At 45.8% G+C, this 15,145-nt stretch overlaps 1 long non-coding RNA gene across 1 annotated transcript; it reads left to right on the plus strand.

Annotated features, from left to right (window-relative positions):
• Positions 1-10,685: 10,685 nt before the first annotated feature.
• On the plus strand, positions 10,686-14,616 carry LOC103020354 (uncharacterized). The gene is made up of 3 exons (XR_009006157.1): positions 10,686-10,805; positions 11,293-11,926; positions 14,494-14,616. It is a non-coding gene; the product is annotated as an uncharacterized LOC103020354 (long non-coding RNA).
• The last annotated feature ends 529 nt before the right edge of the window (positions 14,617-15,145 follow it).

Genomic DNA, 15,145 nt, shown 5'->3' on the forward strand with positions numbered 1-15,145 from the left:
TATATTTTTTAATTAAGTTCTAAGGATGAACTTAACGATCCAGCAGTTCATCCCCATTGGGGTCTATACTGTCACATAGACTTGGAGGCTGGGGAAGGTACAGTCCCAGGCTGTTAGTGGGGCTCAGTAGAAAACACTTTCTAAGTCAGAGAAGTGATTCAGCCCATATAGAAATAGAGTTTCTAAATTCCCAAGGGGGTTTTGATGAGCATTTAGTTAAATTCAGATATTTGGAATCCTTTTCTCTGCACCTTTCCTTGAATGGAGGTTTTCCTCCTTTACACCTTTTGCAATATGTGAACTCGTGGGGGAATTCCCTGTGTAATAAGCAAAGTTATCCAAACCACCCCCCTTCCCTCCTGTTGAGAAATGTGCGCCTCCCCTTTATCCCAGATTTTGATCTTTGGGACTTTACCCGACCTTCGCAGAGACGATTGTTAGAGAGACAATTTGTTATGATACATCCCCGAGGATGATCTAGATACCATCGGTTCAATGCAGAACAGAGGAATGTTTGCTGGGCCTTTTTCTTCTACCCGCATTCTTTCTGGGGTTTATGGTGAATGGAAGACAAGTTTACCTTGGAAATGTTTGGAATTGTGTTTCAGATGTTTAAAAGACGAAATAGAAATTCTTCCCAAACAGATGCTGGGTAAGAGATGTAAAAAAATGGAATCAGGAATCAGTTTCTAAGCCGTAACAATGGAAATGCGATCTTTAGTTAACAGGGACTCAATTTAGAGAGGGTGAGTGTGGGCGGAGGTCAGTGATTCACGCCTTGAGATCGATTCGTGCCTCTGACCTAGATCCCTTCTGTATGCTGCACTTGTTGGCAGCCTTACCTTCTGCAGTATTTTCTGTGGCTCCTCTGTAGAGCCTCAGACCTGCGGTGAGGGGTCAGCGGGGCTTCGCTTGCCGTCAGATCATCTTCCAGGAGGAAGACATCTCCCTTCTCCTCATCTGCTCTCCCCAGGGTTGGCTGAAGACAAGAAGCATCTCTGGGCTCTCATCGGCTACATCGTTAATGGCACAGACTGTATCATTTGGGAGGCCTGGGAGAAGGGGCAGGTGGGGAGGGGCGGGAAGACAGGGAAGATAGAGGCTCGGAAATGGAAAACAATTTAAAATAAGCAATCAGGGGCTGAAAGAGAATATGTTGGCTATAAAATAAGTAAAGGAATACAAGAGATGGATGGGAAGTCAATTCCTAGGTCTCTCTCTTCTAGGTGATGTGCAGTCTTTTTTTATTTTTCTGCTCTCGGTCGGCAACCTTTGGTTTCCAAATACTCATTTTCTTTGTAATTTTCCATTAAAATATTGATTCAGCTGCTGCAAATGATACAGCCAATGCTCTCAAGAGTTGCAGGGCTGTAGAAAGGAAGGCCCACTCCTCACTGGCAAGAGATACAGATCTGCAGACCCAAATGCACCCAAACATGCAGGTGGCAGCACAGAACACACACACACACACACACACACACACACACACACACACACACAGAGGCATACAAACCGGAGACTGCCGTAAACTTAGGCAGTGTGGCACATGTGATTTGTTCATATTTAACTGAATCCAAGATTCAAATCCTTGGGACTGGAATGGATGCAGGTGGTAAGAAGAGCAGGTTGAAAGGAATAAACTTCAAAATATGTACAAACATACTTCCTACCGCAGAATGCCTCCAAATAGTGACTCCAAGTCAAGTAAAAGCCAAGAGGTTGGATCTTGATTTATTATTTCAATCAATTTTGTCTTTGATTGAACAAATACTTAGGCAGTATCTCTCTGCCTGCCAGATACCACGGTGATGCCCTGTGAATATGACAGCAGCGTTGACCTCAAGAATTAATCTAAGCGGGGCATAAGACAGCTTTACACATAGCTACGACATAAGTTATCACAGCCCAGTTCCGACTGACTTTTTAATTCCAAATAAGAGTATTGGAATTGGCACCTAAGGTTCCTTTCAAGTAGCGTCAGTCAATGCAGCTGGGCCTCCCAATGGACCAGAGAGTCCAGGTTGTGGGTGACACTTTTTTCCTCACCTATGGACAATGGGATCTGTGAGTTGTATTCTTTATTAAGACGAAGGGAGCTTCCTTACCAGTGGGGTTGATAGTACTGCAATTCTAGCATTTTTAGCCCTAGAATAATTTTGCCTGACATTAAAGGAAACAGACCTACGAAGGGTAAGTGATGCAACCCAGGTCACACAGCTAGTTATTTGGAAGGGTTGGGAGTAGAACCCAGAGTTGCACGTTTTTTTCCATTTTCTATGTCTTCCTGCCATGAATGCATGCTGCATTCATGTCTAGGAACCTAGTAAAACAAGGATCTTCACTGCATTAGGCTTATGTGCCTAAAGATGTGTCCTGATGCAGGCGGCAGAGATGGAAGAAGATTCCATTGAGATAAACCGTGTAAAGCCTGTAAAGCCTGCTACCTAACAGCCCAAGGGACACGAATGCCCATCCTCATCTCCATCATCTGCCATATTTCCAACCTCATTGTGTGTCTTGCTTTTTAAGGAAATCCAATCTAGGCAAACCTCTACTTCAAAAACCGGTAAACTCCCTTCTCAGAAAGATTCTTCACTTTCCAAAGGTATCTTCATTGGTATTCATTTAAATGTTGATCTGCACTCCAAAAAGTTGACACAAATGGGATATTATTATTTCGAGGAAGATCTATTTACTCTCAACCTGTGTACGTATTTGCATCACATAAGCAATGTAAACTAGATACTCATTTGTACTGTCCACATGACAGTGATAATAAAAGATGGCAGTAAAGTCTGGAAATATATATATTAGTTGTTTTTAAGACTGAAGATATTCTTGACCACATTATTTATATTTGCCTATGTTTCCAGACTTTATGGACATCCTGTAGATCATAAACACAGTAAACAAGAATAAATTGCTTGCCATTTTGGAGGAACTCCTAATGTTTTGTGTGCTTGGTTTTAAATTAAAAAACCATATATTTTATGATAGAATCTCTGTGTTTATAAACAAAACCCCAAAAATTTACAGAGAAAGAAATCATTTTGACTTTCTCACTATTGGTTCCATAAACCATGACCAAATTATGGCAAATCCTGACTCGAAGGATGATTGAGTCATTTTGTTTGAGTTAGTTTAATATGTTCAGGATTGGGCAATTTCTTTCATTTTCCCTAAAATTTCATGCTCTGAAGTTTTAAAATTTAATCATCAGGGCTAATTTTTCTTCGACATTTCTGAGCTCTACCATGTGGAAAATTTTGCTCTGCAGTATTTTTCTTTTGGTCTCATTCCTCAGGTACAAACTGAAAGTGAAAACAATTTAATTTAAAAAAAGAATTATTTGAAATCTAAAAACTACCCAACAGATTACTTTTTAGTTTGGTTCTTAAGATGATCAGAGGATTATCTGTAGGTATTAGGCCAAATGGAAATAGGAGGCGGTTTCTTAGTTTTCTGTGCCCAAATTAAACTGATCTCTAGGTTCTGGGATGACAAAATCATAGCCCGGGTGACCATCTGCCTGGTCAAGGAGTGGCCAGAGTTGGCCTGAGTCAGCTAATTGTGCGTAATTGGGATTATGTAGCAGAGATGACACGCCCCTCTCCAAACAAAGAAAATCACATTTGTACTGTTTCATGTGACCACTGGTCTTTCCCGGCCAACAAAAGCAGAAACTTGGGTCGTCACAAAGTCTGTGTCCGAGAATGGCCAAGATGGTAGGAAGGATCAATTCTGGGATAAGCATGAGACAATAGGCCATGGGGGAGGGGAGAAAAGAAAGAAAGAGGCAAGGGAATCAGAACAGGATCAAGGGAAAAAAGTCTAGTGCTGGAAAAATTACTGTCACCCAGCTTTTAGATTCTGAAATCTAGGCACATTCTGTATTCTGTACTTATCGTGTCTAATTCTGTATTTATAGTGTAGATTCTGACGTGGTTACCCAGTAGCTTCAGAGGGCCAGTGTGCCTTGGAGTCCCTGGTGGGGGGGAGAGGTGTGTGTGTGTGCAGTAGGGGCGTTAGGGGTGTGCATGGGTGGAGAAGTGATGGAGAGCAGAGATGATGCCACTGATTTCAAGACTGATGATTTATCTGTTCAAGCCCTTCCTATGAGTCAGGTACCTCAAAGGCCAGGCAGGAGCAGGGACAGCAAAGCCTTAGTAAACGACAGACTGGTTGGTGTGTTGGAATCTGTCAGAAGGAGGGCTCGTCCTCAGGTGGCCCCGGAGCAGAGGCCCAGAGCTGTGGTGGCACACTGGGGACAATGGCCGTCAGTGGTTATCAAGTGGAGAGCTGGATGCGACCCTGGTACCCAGCCACCGTATCAAGAGAGGGGCGTGGGGGTCTCACACTGCCCATTCCCCTTCTCCTAGGGAGAGTGTCCAAGGCTCTGTGGTTGAAACAGGGCCAGTAGCCCTGTCAGTTCTGGCCAGAAAACCGTCCTTGGTGCAGCCGTAGCTCAGGATTTCTCGGTCGTGGCATCATTGTCATTTGGGGTTGGACGATTCTTTGTGGTGAGGGCTGTCCTGTGTGTTGTGGGGTATCTGGCAGCTTTGCTGGCCCCTATCTTCTAAAGGCCAGTACCTTCTTCCCCCTCCACCCCCTAGAATGTGACAACCAAAGATGTCTCCAGACATTGCCAAATGTCCCCCCCCTCGGGGGCGGGGGTGGGGCGGGGAGGGCAGAATCATTCCAGGTTGAGAACCACTGTCTGGGGCCCTTATACACTATTTGTTGGTATCTCCCCAAAGTTAGATTATCTGGGGACTCATGTCTGCACTGACCCGGCTTTGTGTGTGCGTTTGTTTAGGTGTGAGGCTTTGCCTGTGTGTATATAAAGTTACCCACAGCTGTCCATGTTCTACTGACCACCTGAGAACACTCCGGCAGTGACCAGCTCTTCTGGGTTTAATGGTCAGTCCAAACTCCAAATGCACAGTGCAAATGCCACAGGTCGAGTTAGAGGGGACACACAGAGGCTGCCCAGTTCAAGGCCTCCAAGAAACCCCTGTGGCTGGGATGGGAGCCCGTAGCTCCCCAGCAGACCCTACAGAGCACCCACTCCCAGATCCCCCTATTCACCGTACACCTACTAGGTGACAGGTTCTCTGCTCTGGGGACACAGAGGGAAAAAAGCCAGTCAAGGCCAGACCCCTCAGGGGTTTACATTCCAGAAGATGGAGGCAGCATGGAAATGCATGGATCAGATGATTTCAGGTGGCCTGGGCTTTCTATGAGTCTGACCCTCTCAGAAGCTGTGAGGGTCCAGTTCAGGGCCCTCTCAAGCCCCCTCTAAGGCTGGGAGGGGCCTTGGCAATGTGTTCATATGCTTTTAGGAAATTTGCAGAAGTAAGATAGGTTTTCTTCACGAGGGCCCCCCAAACAGCCCCAGACTGCATAAACTTCAGGCCCCGCAAAACCTGGATCTATCCTGACTTGTAGCTTCCTGTACATTACAGGATCAGATCCTCTTTCAAAATAGATCAGGATGGAGAAGAAAAATGCATCCAGTTTTAATTCACTGACAGCACAGGGGAAGGAAAACACCACCGTTCCAAAAACAAAAAGTCATGAGAAAACAAACTTTAGCTCATCCATTGGGTAGTTACTGGGTGCTGGGCTCAGAGACTGGGGTCCTCAGGTCCATACACACCAGGGGAGTGGAAACTAGAAGCCGGATCTTCTCTCTAGAAGGCTAGGGAGGGAAGCTGCAGTTTCTGGCTAGGAGGGGCTGAGCAGCTGGCCAGAGCCGACCTGATAGAAGCTGGCCGCCGTGCTCTGGCGGGAGGGAGGCCGAGGAGGCTCGGAGCGGTGGGCCTGCCGCCTGCCCCCCGGCGCTCTCCCGGCCATTGTGCGCATGTATTGATCCGGCGGGGAAGCGATAGGGCTGCGGCAGCTGAAGCTCTGGGGTGGGCAGCATTGATCTGGCCCCCTCCCCAGGTTATTTATAGGATGCGCCCGCCTGGCAAGTAACCGGGGAGAGCTTGTTGAACGCGGGTTCAGAACGCTCTTCGCTAGCTGGTTAACTTTAAGTATTGGAAATGGAATTGATGCGCACATAATAATATTATGATTCATACAAACCACTTCTCGGGCAACTCAATATATTTCATTACCTCCTTTCTAGCAAATGTATTGATTTCTGTTTTGCGGTTTTATAACACAATTTCAAGGCTGTTGTGGGCTTAATGAGCCGTGTTCTTATGATGTTTAAAAAGATTTGAAGCTATTGTTGAAATAAATATTATGGATCACCCCCTCCCGAGGCCCCTTCCCCCTCCCTCCTGGCTCCCGCCTCCCTCCTCGCCGTCTCCCACCCTCACCCGCCCCCTCCCCGGCCCGGGCGGAGCCGCGGGCAGAAACCAGGGGGCTGCAGCTCCGCGGCCCTTTGTGGGCCAGATCAAAGGACCCGAGCGCCACAAAGGCGGCCCCACTCCGGCCGCGCGGCCACACACAGCCGCACCTGCAGTTCGGCCAAATGTCATTGTCGCTTCTGCGGGGCGAGCGCGGGGGACGCACCTCCGAGGCGGCAGATGACTGTAATAACGCTTGATGGGAATTGATGGGGACGGAGCCGCGCAGTGCCCAGGGCTTTTTATTAGCTGCCCCGACTCCTCGAGACGGAGCCTGAGCGCCTGCACCTGTGGACCCCCTTCCTCTCAGCCTTTATGGAAGTTGACAGATTTTATTAACTTTAAGGAAGAACTTTCCAGCGTGCGGAGGGCCGCAGTTTATTTTGTATTCATGCGAAACGGAAACCGAAAAAGCCATGTTTACATATTTACCGGCCCCAGTGACCTCCCTCTGGGGCTCTATAAGTCACGCTCCAGATTAATTTTGTCATAAAATTGACTAGTGTGCTCAGGGATCTTGGGAGTTTGGGGACTGTCGTTGGAGGTGGGAATTTTTTTTTTCAGTGGGAGAAAGCTATATTCAATTATCTAATGTCTCAGAGGAACCCCCAAAGACTTTCCAAATCGTGCAGAAATCGGAATTCTATTTCCAAGCGTTTGCTCCTGGGGAGATCACAGTTGCAAGCAGCCCAAAGAGTCTTCCCTCTCAGCAAGGTTTCCCAAATCTTTTGGATAAACTAGAAACAAAGGCAAGGAGGAGAAGCGTCTTCAAATTTGTGGGTGTGACTTCTTCCCTTGGAGGTTTTGGGGTGGGGTGAGGGCTTCATGCCCCTGGTGTGCTCAGATATGGGAGGCTAAGCCCCAGTACATTGGCAAGAAAAAATTTTGGTTTTAGTAAAATGATATACTTGGTGGGGAAAATACGGTTACATAATTTGAATGTGGTTTTATGTAACTTCTGGACTCAAAATTATCCCAAATGGGGAAAAGAATTAAGATTCTGTTAATAGTCCTAGTTGTCCCTTGCTCTCAGGATATTTTTAGGTTTTATGTCTCATGACAAATGGATGTCCACGACTATGAAAATTCATGTTATATGAATGGCGAGGTGTGGAAGATTCAGCCATGGAGTCAGCTGGGTATATTGCGTATTAGCTTAAAAGCATAAAGCTTTCTGGAGCTTCCTTTTGTGTGCCAGATAAACTTCAAATGAACCGAGGATCATTTTGCAGGAAACCCTTAAGTTGAGCGATAATCGAAAGTGGTTAGTAGAATATTACACTTTTCATTGGGGCAAACAGATGGGATGCCTGCTTTTCGATTTAATCAGGAGCTGACAGACAGGTAGGACGCCGGCATATTTGAGTTGGAGTCTCTTTCTTTTCAGGAAAGAATGAAACTACTTAATATTCGGTATACCCATCCCTCTCCTCCAGCCCTGCCCATCTCTTCCACCCACTGTGCCTCGTGATCTAGAGATGCCTAACTTTTTCTCATTTCTGATGACCTTACAAAGTACAAAGGTCATCTAACTCCAAGCGAATCTATTTGTTAGCACATCTTTTACTCTATTCTTCCCTTGCCAAAAAAGAATTATGGATGTGTGTGTGTGTGTGTGTGTACATATATATGGTTAAAAAAATAAAACAAAGGTTGTTTAAATCACTGAGAGCACACCCAAATCTCCATTTACATAGACACAGACGTAAATAAATGATTGAACAATTTGGGAGTCATGAGTCTCTGACCTCACGCTTTCTCAACTAACCTTTTGAAAAGATTTTGATATCAATTGTTTCTCTTTTTTCCCCAGAAGCATAATACGTGGTAACCTTAGCACACACAATCTGTTTCCACAGAGGCATACAGACAAGCACGGCCAATGGTGGATTTTAATATCGTGGCAGAGCTTATATTACCTTACTGGAAACAAAATCTCCCCCCCCCCTTCAAATGCAAGTCCCCTGATACCCCCATCAGAGATCATTTGTTATGCAGAGTTTTGTGAGGCAATCAAAATTAATTCACAGTGATCTTTTCACCCAGAACCTCCAGCTTCTAATAATGGTCTTTCTCAACAGGTGTTCATTGTGGTAGTCTGACTTCAAATTGCCAGACTAAAGGTTTTATTCTTTAGTCATTTCTTTTTTTAATCTCGAACTTGTAATTTACTAATCTGCAGCAGCTGCCAAGAAGGGCCCAGCTGCTTCCCCAAGAGGGGAAGTGTACTTCCGAGGAGGCGAGAGCAGAACACCTCTGGACAACCAGGAGGAAGAAATTGAAATTCACGGCCTGGAGAGAGGGCACAGCTGGACAAACCAGCCCTGATGTCTCTGAAATACCTTCCTCTGAGGCTGGCCTAAAATTGATGATATCGGATTGGTCATATCAGACCCCTTTGTGGAGGCTTCAGAAAACTCCTGGGTTTTGCACAAGTGAGTGAGAAGGGATTTTAACAACAGCAACAAGCACCACCAGAAAAATAGCCGGCAGAAGGAAAGGATTTTAAAAACTTGCATGTTTTCCATGCAGCCAGTTTAGCCCCTGCTAATGGTCTGTCTTTGTCAACTTTCAAATCTGCGTCCTTTTAAGGTAACTCTAGGGTGAGATGGGAGGAATTAGGTTTTACTGCAGAGATTCTTGGACTTTATGGTTCATCAGAATCGAGCTGGGTGAGTGCGTGTGAGGAAGCATGAGAACAGACTCGTGATTTCCAGATGGCTGGAACTGTAGGTGCTGGGGTTCTGGCCCCAGAGGTTCTCATATACTAGTTTGGCATGGGGCCTGAGGATGTGCATTTCAACAAGCATCATAAAGTTCTGACGCCAGGGGCCTTGGATCCCTTTCATCACAGGTAGTTGTTCCACTTGCCTCAGTAATTCTATCTCTACAATGGGTTCCCCCTCTGCAGTTTCTCAGTCACGTGGTTTTCCCCATGGAATGCAGTGGGTGGGCTCTGAGCAGGTACACTTGGGGGGGTGGGCCACTGTTCCAGGTGAGGAGAGGTTTTCTTCCTAAGGAGATGACATCTAGAAGGTAGAAAAGATCATGAAGAAGTCACTACCTTTGCCAGGCAATAAATCTTGGCCTCCTGGATATTTTTGTGAATGATGCCTGCAGCTTGTTGATTACCTCTGGGCTGATATCTGAGAGGTTGCGGCCCAGGAAGAAGTGGGTGCTTCGCACAAAGCCTGGAACTAAAGGCGGATCCTCCCTGACGTGGCGGGGGCGGGGGGGGGAGAGGGACAGTGGCCCACCGAGGGTTAGGAGAACATTTGGAAGCGTCAGTTGCAGCCCTCTGACTTGTCATAGCCTAGACGTCAGCTTTCTGCAAGGGGTCAGAAAGGAGAGCGGGTGATGCTCAGTTTCTTGGCTGCCCCAAGACTCACAGAAGGGAAATGTGGATTCCTTTGGTACGTGCTGAAAAGAATAGACACAGACCCAGGCAGCTTCTGAAAGTCGAACTCATTGTCCCATGAGAGTCCAAAGTGAAGACTGGAGAGTCTCGAACCACTAGAATAGCACGGATTTATCGGAGATCTCGTTGCCCCGTTGGCCACTTCTCCTCTGAGGCCAAGCGTCCATGGAATAATGGCTGTTTGGGAGGCAGGATGTGCTTTCGAACCGCCATTCCGGAGACAATCACTCCTTAGCCTTTTAGCTCGGCCGTTCCCTTGTGAAGGTCCCCCTGGATCCGTTCAGCACTTAATTATGGCTGTAAATTCTGTGCAGGGAGCAAAGCCGTGTTGATGTGTGTGTTACCCAGTGTCTTCTCTGCTACATTTGTCCCACACGTGGAGCAGCGTGGCCGCTCCGAGCGCTGATGGGCATTGGTTTTGTAATACATGAGCGACTTGGTTTGTTCTGTTCTCCTGCGCCTCTTTCCTTTTGGGGGGGAGCATGGAAAGGTTTTTTTGGGCCCCAAACACTAGAGGACCCCCTCCTGCACCAAGAGCCTATGGAGGAGAAATCATATTTGCCAGCCTCGTTTCTGGATTGGACACAGCAGCCCCCATATACTTCAAGTGAGAGAAGATGCTTGCCAGCCTCTCTAAGAACATGTGCCTTTTTTCTTGGCTTCTGTGGGGACCTTTCTATGGTGGACATTGCTGAATGGCACCCCAAAGAGGTTTCTAAGTGGGAACTGCCATACCAGGCAGATGAGGCAGCTTACAGGGTTTGGTGACTGACGCATCTGGAGAGGTCGGCTGCTATCAGCCTGGAGAAGTATAACTGGGGATGGTATTATGCTCTAATTGCCTACTCGGCGTGATTTATTTCTGTGTTTAGAAATACATAAATGCGTACTTTATTGTATCCCAGCTCCATATATGCAAGGTTTCAGAAAAGATTATCTTCGTTGGACAGATGAGGAAGCCAAGACCCAGAGAGGGAAGATTCTTGCTCAAGGTCACACAGCAAGTTTGAGGACATATTACTCCGAGGGTAGGAGCCATCTTTTGACCTGACATTCAGAGATTTTAATCTATTGAACTATTGAACTCTTATTAGAGAGATGATCATACTTTTTTTTGGACTGTTTCCCAAGGGCTTGTATTTATGTTACCATTCATTCAGTTGAATCATTCAATTTTTCATTCAGTCATTCAACAAATATTATTGAGCATCCAGCATGAGCCAGGCACATAGGAACTGGGGATACAGTAGTGGGTAAAGCAGACGTGGTTTGTGCCCTCATGGGACTTTTGGTCTAATGGAGAAAATAGACATTAAACAAATGATTACACATAACTAAGTAATTGCAGCCATGATAAGTGATCTGAAGGGAGAGTTCGGGGTGTATTATAGAGACCTGACCAAGTGTGGGAGTGAGGCTGTGTATATCAGCCAGGTTAGTTTATGTTTTGCTGTGTAACAAATAGCTCCCAAACCTCCGGAGTTAACAGGACGTATTTGTTTCTCCCTCATGCAGATCTGTTCCGCCTGAGAGAGTCTCCTTCTCAACCCCCTGTGGAGGCACCAGAGGTCACTTCTGCTCACATTCTATCAGCCAATTCAAGTCACACAGCCACACCTAACTTGAAGGGGGGGGGGGGTATGTTCTCAAAGTGCCCAGAGGAGGAGATCTAGAATGCCTACCAGGGAGGGGTAGGGAGAGCTTCTCTAGTTTTTGCAGGGATCCGAACTGTGCATAAGAGTTGTCCAGGGAAAGGGTAACATCATGGCAGCGTGGGGGACCAGCTAGGAAGCGGCAGCAGCACGTGTGCAGGCCCTGAGGTAGGAAACATCACAGCCAGTTTGAGCCGCAGAAGGAAGGCCAGAGTAGCTAGAACCCAGCGAGCAAGGGGAAAGTGGCTTCCACGCCAACGGGGCCAATGGGGAATTAGATGCCAATGGAAGACTGGTAGTCATACCCCAGGGGAGAAGAGTGGACAGGCAGGGTTCATTTTGGCTTCAGTATGAGAGACAAGTAGGTGGGGAGAGGGGCTTCAAGGAGCGGACACCTGTGCATCGCGACACACCTGCCAGGTGGGCAGAATGCCCATGGTATTGGAAGGAAACTGTGGACCAGAGAGATGAGTTGCTTGGCTGGAGGGTTGCAGCTGGTAAGTGTCTCTAGAACCAGGATTCAAAGCCTCTCCTTCAGACTCAGGCAATGCCTGGTCCCCACTGCCCACAGGGGTCTCCCGTACCTTGCATCCTCCCTCAGCATCCCACTGAGCGGTGCTTATGTTTGCAAAGCTCACTTACATTTTATTGAATGCAACATCTGGGCAAAGCAAGCTCTTAGGTTCATATTCCCAATTGCCAAGGAGTTCCTATGTGTCACACTTCTGAGAAAACTTCCAAAAGATGATATTGTATCAACAAGGATGAAACGTTGGGGACATCAAAGGGAAGCTTTAGAAATGGCTACTGGAAAAAGCAGGGATGCCTTTTCCATCCTGAGCCCCCATCTCCCAATTAGCATACAAAAATATTTTTAAAGGAATAACCTTTGCTAATAAAATGCTATAATCTCAATAAGACATTTCAGCAGGGGAATTATTTGATATTAATTCATGCCTAGTTGCACTGACAGCTCTCGGCCGTCAACGCTAGCCTAATAGCACACTAGGTGAGAATTAATATGCCATAATTCACACTCTGTCATGCATTATTGCTTAAATAAGATACATGAAGAATAACCTATTCTGGCGAAATAACTGGGATTCTCAAGAGTTCTCCTGGCCAAGTTATAAATAGTGATGTTAGGATCCAGAATTTTTTTTGTATTACTAAATTTGAAATAAATTGCATATAGGTATCCTCATCTGTAATTACTGTGAACATTTTTCTTAAGTACTAACATTAAGTTCAGTCATATTCCATGTTTTAAAATTGAACTTAAGCAAAATCACATAATTTTCTTGAGACCAAAATAGAAATTTCTTCCCTCCGTATATAATTGTATTTGGTGCCATGGCATGGCATAGCTTACACAGATGATGGTTTAGAAGAGGCGGAATGGCCTGACCTAGAGGGGTACAGAATAGAAACAGGGGCGTCTAAGGGTGCCTAAAGGATCTTTTATTTATGTTTATGAAGCGTTTGTGTCTCTCCGGACAATTATAGTTACAAACGCCTGTTTTCTTAGCAAGGGAATGAAGTAGGAAGTAATCCCCGTCCTCCAGAAGCTTAGAGTCTCCTGAAAGGGACAGTATTGATGTAGGTGATAAATTAACCTGTCCTCACAAGGTTATACCTGAGAAAATGCCAATATATGAAGAGGAAGACCACGAGTGAGTTGAAAGAGCTCTGTAGGCAGAGTGATGGATTCACAGGGTTATGAGATAAATGGTTAATAAATCATTCACGGGTCTATTGTTTATTTGTGGACCACCTTACTCTGTGCCAGCCCCTGGGAGGAACACCGAGCATACAAAGAAGCTGGGCAGTCTGGTGAGAGAATTGGCATAGATAGATAGATAGATAGATAGATAGATAGATAGCCATGATGACACGTGGCAAAAGCCAAAACCAGGTTAACACCAGGGCTCAGAAGGAAGTGATGCCTATCTCAGACTGGCGGTGGTAAGTCGATCAAGGAAAGCTTCTCAGAAGAGGTGACACCTGAGATGAATCTTAAAAGATGGGGAAGAATTAGCCAGCTAAAATATTGGGGTGGGGAGGGGTAAGGGTGAACATAAAGGAGATGGCAGTAGATGTAAATACAGGAGATGCAAATAGAAGACAGAAGATGGAAGGTCCTGCAGACCATGGTAAGGGACTTGTATGTTGCCCTGACATGACTGGGTTGTTCTTTGAGATCCAGCCATCAGAGTGATCTGTGAGGTCTGTCTCTAGGCAGACGAGTGGGGAAGCAGGGAGACCAGGTAGACAGCTGTCATTTCAGTCCAGGAGAGGGGATGAAGGCTGGGACCAGAGCAGAGGAAGTGACCATGGAGATCGGCCAGTTAGGAGGCAGAGGAGGAAACATCTAGAGGCTAAAGGGATGAGGATGAGTTTAGTTTGGGACATGATGTTTTTGAGGCCTTGAGCTCATTAGGGGAAGAGTCTGGGCTGAAGGTCAGGACTTGGGGCTCATCCACATTTATAAACGTAAAACATCAGAGCTGATAGGGTTATTAGAGATCGTCTTACCCATCCTACTACCCATTTTAAAGATGGGGAAACTGAGTTCTGGAAAGGGGAAGGATCTTGTCAAGATCATAACAGATCTCTGGAATCCTTTTCCAGTTTGATTACTTCCTTTCAATGGGAACTTTTTCATTTTCTTTGCCAAATAAGAGAACTGACTCTGAAAGCAGGGAAGAGATACCATAAGTGGAATAATGGCTTAAACAATGTTTCCCAAACTTTAGTCATTCTCATAAATTTCACCATGATCAGTTACTATTTTAATTAACTCCATTTTATTATTATTATTTTTTTCTGCTTAAATACATTTATTTAAAAGAGAAAGCTTGTACCACTTACATATATGGAAGTCGACCTTCCTTTTCCCATAAAAAGAAGCAAATCTGAAAATTATCTCCGGGAAAATAAAGCAATCAGGCAGTTCTAGCCAGGTACTGTTGCCTGCCCTTGTTAAACAGAGACATTGTCCGAGTTTGGAGAAGTGTTAAAGACATATTAGCACCAAATCAAGCTTTTCTGCTTCTCTTTATAGGATGGGAAGAGAACTGAAAACGGAAAATTTTTCTGGCTACATGATTCAGGTTATTAAGTAATATGGCCCTGTATCTCCTGAAACGTGCCACGCTTTGGGAAATCCTGAGCTAGAAAAAGATGAAATAAAATGTATCACTTCCACATGCCCCAACGATGCGTTGTTTTATTGATTTATCAAAGTAAAGGAATGAGGAAGTGCCAGGTTGGCATGCATTTGTTAAATAATTTTATCAAAGAGCTCTTTGTGAGAATGCTTTTGGTTTGCCATTCGGTCCAACGAGGAGAGGATGATTCCGTCTTGCCCCTGCCTCCTGGGATGGTCCTAGGCTCCAGTGAGAATGTCATACACCCAGGAGCTGTGCTTGTGCTTATGAGCTGTCACTAGAGATGTCCTGATTCTTCCTCCAGGGTACCTCCACCGCAGGAAGGAAGCAGGGCACAGCCTCGGGATAAAGCCTCCAGGGGAATTAAGTCCGTTCCTGCTGTGTGGGGCGTGGCCAGGGCACAGCACACATCTTACTTGGTCTGGGGCAAACCAGGCATCTGTGGGTTCTCAAATGTACTCCTCTGGAAGGGCTCCTGATCTTCCATTTCCTATGTGTCTTAAGTTAGCGTTCCCCCCAAAGCAGAGCCTAAGAAAAGGACTTGGG

The sequence above is a fragment of the Balaenoptera acutorostrata genome, chromosome 19, assembly GCF_949987535.1.
Source record: "Balaenoptera acutorostrata chromosome 19, mBalAcu1.1, whole genome shotgun sequence".
Taxonomy (NCBI): Eukaryota; Metazoa; Chordata; class Mammalia; order Artiodactyla; family Balaenopteridae; genus Balaenoptera; species Balaenoptera acutorostrata.